The following is a 7864-nucleotide window of genomic DNA, read 5'->3' as shown; positions in this document are numbered from 1 at the left end:
TAAATAATGCAAAACTATTTTTTATTTTCATAATTAATAATTTTGACTATCCAAACTATTATCTATTTTGTTATTTTGACTTCATTTGGTATATTTCGTGTATTTACTTTTTTTTTTGAGCTAGTTGACCCTGAAATTGAAAAGCACTACAAATGAACTCTGAAAATGCTGAAAGTTGGCATGCTATCATCATTTCACTCACATAGCATGTGTTAAAAAGTTGAGAGAGCTACGACAAAAACTGGATGCAGTTCGTGTACAAAACTGACAATCTCTCTCGAAGTAGCAGAGTTTCGAACGAGAACTCATCTCTTACAAAGGGATTTCGTTTTTTTAAACTTATTTGAACTTCATACTTTTTGTGTGTTCAAAATGCACCATTCAAAGGCACATCACAAAATTTCAACAATTTCTGACTTTCATTTGGTATATTTCGTGCATTTACTTATTTTTTTGAGCTAGTTGACCCTGAAATTGAAAAGCACTACAAATGAACTCTGAAAATGTTGAAAGTTGGCATGCTATCATAATTTCACCCACATAGCATGTGTTAAAAAGTTGAGAGGGCTACGACAAAAACTGGATGCAGTTCGTGTACAAAACTGACAATCTCTCTCGAAGTAGGAGGGTTTCGAACGAGAACTCATCTCTTACAAAGGGATTTCATTTTTTAAACTTATTTAAACTCCATACTTTTTGTGTGTTCAAAATGCACCATTCAAAGGCACATCACAAAATTTCAACAATTTCTGACTTCATTTGGTATATTTCGTGCATTTACTTATTTTTTTGAGCTAGTTGATCCTGAAATTGAAAAGCACTACGAATGAACTCTGAAAATGTTGAAAGTTGGCATGCTATCATCATTTCACCCACATAGCATGTGTTAAAAAGTTGAGAGGGCTACGACAAAAACTGGATGTAGTTCGTGTACAAAACTGACAATCTCTCTCGAAGTAGGAGGGTTTCGAACGAGAACTCATCTCTTACAAAGGGATTTCATTTTTTTAAACTTATTTGAACTCCATACTTTTTGTGTATTCAAAATGACATTCAAAGGCACATCACAAAATTTCAACAATTTATGACTTCATTTGGTATATTTCGTGCATTTACTTATTTTTTTGAGCTAGTTGACCTTGAAATTGAAAAGCACTACAAATGAACTCTGAAAATGTTGAAAGTTGGCATGCTATCATCATTTCACCCACATAGCATGTGTTAAAAAGTTGAGAGGGCTATGACAAAAACTGGATGCACTTCGTGTACAAAACTGACAATCTCTCTCGAAGTAGCACGGTTTCGAACGAGAACTCATCTCTTACAAAGGGATTTCATTTTTTTTAACTTATTTGAACTCCATAATTTTTGTGTGTTCAAAATGCACCATTCAAAGGCACATCACAAAATTTCAACAATTTCTGACTTTATTTGGTATATTTCGTGCATTTACTTATTTTTTTTGAGCTAGTTGACCCTGAAATTGAAAAGCACTACAAATGAACTCTGAAAATGTTGAAAGTTGGCATGCTATCATCATTTCACCCACATAGCATGTTTTAAAAAGTTGAGAGTGCTACGGCAAAACTGGATGCAGTTCGTGTACAAAACTGACAATCTCTCTCGAAGTAGGAGGGTTTCGAACGAGAACTCATCTCTTACAAAGGGATTTCATTTTTTTTAAACTTATTTGAACTCCATACTTTTTGCGTGTTCAAAATGCACCATTCAAAGGCACATCACAAAATTTCAACAATTTCTGACTTCATTTGGTATATTTCGTGCATTTACTTATTTTTTTTGAGCTAGTTGACCCTGAAATTGAAAAGTACTACAAATGAACTCTGAAAATGTTGAAAGTTGGCATGCTATCATCATTTCACCCACATAGCATGTGTTAAAAAGTTGAGAGGGCTACGACAAAAACTGGATGCAGTTCGTGTACAAAACTGACAATCTCTCTCGAAGTAGGAGGGTTTCGAACGAGAACTCATCTCTTACAAAGGGATTTCATTTTTTTGAACTTATTTGAACTCCATACTTTTTGTGTGTTCAAAATGCACCATTCAAAGGCACATCACAAAGGGATTTATTCTTCTCTCATATATGGTGGACACTAGCTCACCTGATTTTTCAACCGTCGATGATGGTCGCTACTCTTACTTCCCCTAGTGCATAACCAATATCTAGCACAAGGAGAAGAAGGAGAAGTGATTGTTTTAATCAAAAACAGATCTTTTACAAAAGGGATTTCATTTTTTGAACTTATTTGAACTGAAGACTTTTTGTATATATATGTGGTCGAAATGCATGATACCATGAAGTTAGAAAGGGCTAAACCATTCAAAAGTAGCAAATGAAGTTAGAAAGGGCTAAACCATTCAAATTTGGAAACTATAATGGCACAAATAGAAACTAGACATATATAAATTGGTCCAAGAAGTACATGATACTATCCCAAACAGTACATAATAATAGCTATCATAGATATATATACAAGTGTTCGACGTTCAGAACACTACTCGTTTGAATCATCTAAATCAGAATGTCCACGTTCCTCGCGGTGACGCTGGCCATAGTTGACGACTCAAATCTTGCGGTACAACTCGTATGAAACGTATGCATCTTTTGCTGCATACTGAATGTTGATATCATCAAGTGGGCCCTTCTCCCAAAGTTTGAGTTGATACTTTGGGAGACTGGTCTTCATATCACCATATGACTCGTCGATGAAGGCAACTGCCATATGAGCCATCGAAGTCCTGTCATGTCGAAGCCTGAATATCGTTTGGAGATCAACGAGGCAACCAGCTGGTATCTCAATACCGAAGCTGTGCCTCATCTTCAGCCTGTCGTTACTTATGTCAACGGAAGCAAAAGTGATGCCGCTGCGAAGGAACTCCATGAGTCCTGGACAATGCTTGTCACTCCTGCAACAGAAACAAATTAAAATGCAACAAATGTTACATACTGCTGCAATAAGGAAACATGTTTCACTACAACTAAAGAGAAACTTATCTTTAGGATTCAAATAGAACATATGCAATGGAACCTAGAGAGATCACTACAACTGTTTGAAGCGAACCAACTATGATTCCAATGGAACATATTAAACACTAGTTCATTCTAATACGATTTTTCAGATTATGGAACACTATTCCAATCAGATTGTGTTCCCCTTCAACTAATCAAAATTGTTTCACTACAACTATTTGAAGCGAACCAACTATGATTCCAATGGAACATATTAAACACTAGTTTATTCTAATACGATTTTTCAGATTATGGAACACTATTCCAATCAGATTGTGTTCCCCTTCAAGTAATCAAAATTGTTTCACTACAACTAGTTGAAGGGAACCAACTACGATTCCAATGGAACATATTAAACACTAGTTGATTCTAATACGATTTTTCAGATTATGGAAAACTATTCCAATCAGATTGTGCTCCCCTTCAAGTAATCAAAATTGTTTCACTACAACTATTTGAAGGGAACCAACTATGATTCCAATGGAACATATTAAACACTAGTTGATTCTAATACGATTTTTCAGATTATGGAAAACTATTCCAATTAGATTGTGCTCCCCTTCAACTAATCAAAATTGTTTCACTACAACTATTTGAAGGGAACCAACTATGATTCCAATGGAACATATTAAACACTAGTTGATTCTAATACGATTTTTCAGATTATGGAACATTATTCCAATTAGATTGGGCTCCCCTTCAACTAATCAAAATTGTTTCACTACAACTATTTGAAGGGAACCAACTATGATAGAAACAAATAAACTTATACAATGTCATTATCTTGGATCAAAGAAAGCCTCAAAACTTACCTCGCCCATTGGAAGATCAAGACATGGCTTGCGAAGCATATTTGGATGACGGCAACATCGCGTTGATCGGTCGTGTACTCCAGATCAAGCCCGAAGAACTTCTCATGATCCGCTGCGTGGTTAAACCATCGTTCCTTCAACTGTTGAAGGAAAAACGGCACCTCCGTGCTCAGGTTCGTGTACACGACACGGAGCTTCGTCGTGCCATGCGCAACCACCTCATGAAAGCTAGTTGGCATGGTGGAAGAAGAGAAGGGAAGAAGAGAGGAGAAGAACAGAGAGGGCGACGCGAGAGAGAAGAAGAACAGAGAAATGGCGACTGTACGCTTCGGTTCGTGCTTTTCATCGCCCGAAACGACGCGGAATGCAAACCGTTTGGGCCTTTAATCCCGGTTTGAGCCACCAACCGGGACTAAAGAGGTATACCAAACGGTTGCCACCACTACGGCAGGCCACGTGTTAGGCTTTTAGTCCCGGGTTCAACCACCAACCGGGACTAAAGAGGTATACCAACGATCGCCCTACTACGGCAGGCCACGTGTTAGTCCTTTAGTCCCGGGTTGAGCCACCAACCGGGACTAAAGGGGGATACGAACGGTTGCCACCATCACTGCCCGCCGCGTAGCCCTTTAGTCCCAGTTTGGGACACGAACCAGGACTACAGGCTCCTTACGGGCCGGGACTAAAGCCTCGAGGGAGGCATTGAGAATTGGGGCGACGTGACCGGGCCTTTAGTCCCGGCCCAGAGGCAGGCCGGGACTAAATGGTCCAGGCCAAAGGCCCGTTTTCTACTAGTGCTTGAAGCGAGGGATCAAGCTCTTCTGGGGATGACGATAGTGTGAGTAGCCAGGTACGTTAATTTCGGGATTCCAGCATTTACGGTTAATAGGTTTAGGATTCTTCATTTCGGGATTTCATAACAGTTCGGTGTCTTCTATTTTTAGCTTTCTAGGAATATCCCATGCTATGAATGGAGTGGCATTGCTCATGAACTATCTTCTCGATGTATGCATCTACAGCCTTGCCTCAGACAAGTTGCATTTCAATCTACTGACACTGGCCGGCGTTTTCTTGCTTGTGCAAAGGAGAAGGTATGTTGCACTGTAATTGGTTAATCTTAGTTAGTTTTTCCTACACTCAATTTCATGTATGTTAATCACTGAAATTGTTTTGAATTTTAGGCAGAAGAAAAGTGCTACTATCTAGACTGGATAGACCCTGAGTGGTCAGATGCTATGCAGTTTTGCATAGGTCAATTGTGGAGCATGCATGACAAAGAAAACGAGGACAGAATCAGAGAAAATCTGAAGCTGGGTGAAGAAAATTTCAAAATAATTGGAGAAAAGAGGAGGATGAAGGAAGAGCTTCAAATTTTCAAACTTGATTTTGCAAAAATGGTGGCCGACAAGGAGGAGGCCATTCGTCAGCTTGGCAGTGCTAGGTTGGCTATGAGTGATATGAAAGAGGAGATTGAGAAGAAGAAGTTGGCAGACCATTCTTTCACCAATCTACATCAGGTACTCAGGGCGAAGGCAGAGAAGGAGAGGGACAAGCTTGTGCTAGAGAGAGACCAAATGAAGGAAGAGAATAAAAAGCTAGAGCACATCATTTCTGATATGATGAAACAGAATCATGGCTATAAGGACAAGGTGAAGAAGTTGAAGGAGATATGTGATGAATTTGAAGTATGTAATGGTTGAATTTGTATTGAACTATCCAGTAGTAAAACTATCGAGTAGTTGAACTATCCAGTACTAGAATTTGTATTGAATTATCCAGCAGAACTATCCAGTAGTAGAATTATCCAGTAGTTGAACTATCGAGTACTAAAATTTATATTGACTTATCCAGCAGAATTATTCAGTAGTATCAGTAATTATGTTTTTTAATTAAGCTCATGCAGACATGGTGCAGACATATTACAAATTTAAACATAGTATAGACATATTACAAATTAAAACATATTGAAAACATAGTCCGACATAATACACACTAAAACATAGTGCACACATATTACAAATTAAAACGTAGGCCGACACATTATGTAGCTTCTGAGTTATTTATTCATCGTCCACCCGTTCAGCCTCGAGTGCCACGACCACCTCTTTCTACTGTTGTCGCAGCCGTCGATGTGGAAGCACTCGTGGATGTGGAAGCACCGTCTTTATTCAGGTCGGGGCAATATTTCATCCTATGTCCATAAGCCGCACAGACTTCAGGATTTGGTCCACGATGCATGAATACTGACGGAACAGACTTCAGGATCGAGCCCAAACTAGTAGTCAACCAGTGATTGAACTGCCTAATGTCCAGTCTGTCCAGGTCTGAAAGTGTCAGGATGCCTTTTTTAAACTCGCTAAGATCAACCCCAACTCATTATATTGAACATTACCAGGGCCGTAATAAACAGTCAAATTGACGGATTCAGACATTTTCACCTGTCAAACATTGCGACCTTGTCATTATTCGCAACGAACAAATTTATACAAAAATAAACCTACATAAACTAAATAAACCAACACTAAAAAGAACCTACGGTAAAAAATCAGTATACCTTCAAAGCGTGTGTCCCCTTATTCTTCCTCTGCCACCACACCACCTCCTCACCTCACCATGCACACCTACACCATCCCACCATGGCTCCTCCAAACGAACAAAAAACTACCCCATCGCACAAAATGAGATCGTAGGTAGGTGGTCGAGATGGGTATGATCTATTTATTCAGCGGATTGAATAGGAAAATGAATGGAGGATGGAGGAGATCGGAGGGGGGCAAAATGAGGAAAGAAAAACGAGAGAGAGAGAGAGAAGAGGAGCCAGCAACGGAGGAGGAAGAAGGGCTTGGTCGGCCTTATCACGGGCTCTTCGGCCTCCTGGAGGCCGACATGTCCTCTTTGGCCAGCCGCTGGCCGACTGCTGGCTCTTCGGCCACCCGCAGGCCGACGGGCCCTCTTCGGCCTCCCACAAGCCGACAGGTCCCCCGTCGGCCCACCAGAGGCCGACGGGGCGCTAGTTTTGATTTTTTTTTTCAATTTTCACATATGTTTTTTAATTTAGTAAAAAATACGTACTATTTTTGAAAAAAATCCCTTTTATTGGTTCGATAATGTTGGTTCTCACTGAGGAAAATAATTACTTTTACTGTGCTGCATCATCCCCTCCTCTTCGGTGAAAAAATCCAAGGCAGATCACAAATAGAACGGACGCCGAAGTTGGACCCTCCCATCCAGCGCGCAACTCAGCTAGGATTGTGCAGTGCGCGCTGCCCCCATGCCATATCCTTCCCCCGTCGGTCGCTCCTCCATGCAGGCAATGGTGATGCTATTACCCGGACCGCCGCCCAGCACGCGCACTCCGAAATCGAAGGCATGCGCCGCCCGCCGCATGAGGCATCGGGCAAGGGAGAGGGATGCAGCGGAGCAGTCCACGTGCCGCCGTCGCGGGATGCACGTGGAGCCCAGCGAGGACGAATGCCTCCTCGCATGGGTCTATCGCCAGTCTCTCACGACGGCGAAGACAGACGGTCGCCGCCTCAGACAGAAGAACGCCAAGGCGCTCTGGCACGTTATTGAGCAGTCGGAACGCGAGGCGAAGAAGCCAGCGGCCAAGGTGGCTCAGGTCGCCAAGTTGAAGTGGGAGCAGGACAGGGCGATCCGTCAGATGAAGGGGTTCATCGTCCTCTTCGACTCTGACGACGGCAGCGGCGATAGCCGCACCTCCTCCAACGACGGTCAATATCCTTCACCAGCCGCGGATGGTTACAACTACACCGGCTATATTTATATCATTTTTAATTGTAGAAGTTTAAGAACTTTGTTCCGTGAATTAAGATGATTTTTTTGAATGATGTTTGATATCCGTTTAAAGTTGCTTTTGTGTTCGTTTGCGTTCAATTTTTATCCGACATTTAATCACATAGAATAGCCTAACATTAAATATATAATACAAATATAACGTGTTGGATATGAAATATACGGATACAGAGTATCATATACTCCGGCAATGCCCGATCAATGCC

The sequence above is a fragment of the Hordeum vulgare genome, chromosome 2H (assembly GCF_904849725.1).
Source record: "Hordeum vulgare subsp. vulgare chromosome 2H, MorexV3_pseudomolecules_assembly, whole genome shotgun sequence".
NCBI lineage: Eukaryota > Viridiplantae > Streptophyta > Magnoliopsida > Poales > Poaceae > Hordeum > Hordeum vulgare.
Note: the sequence above shows the minus strand (reverse complement) of the source record.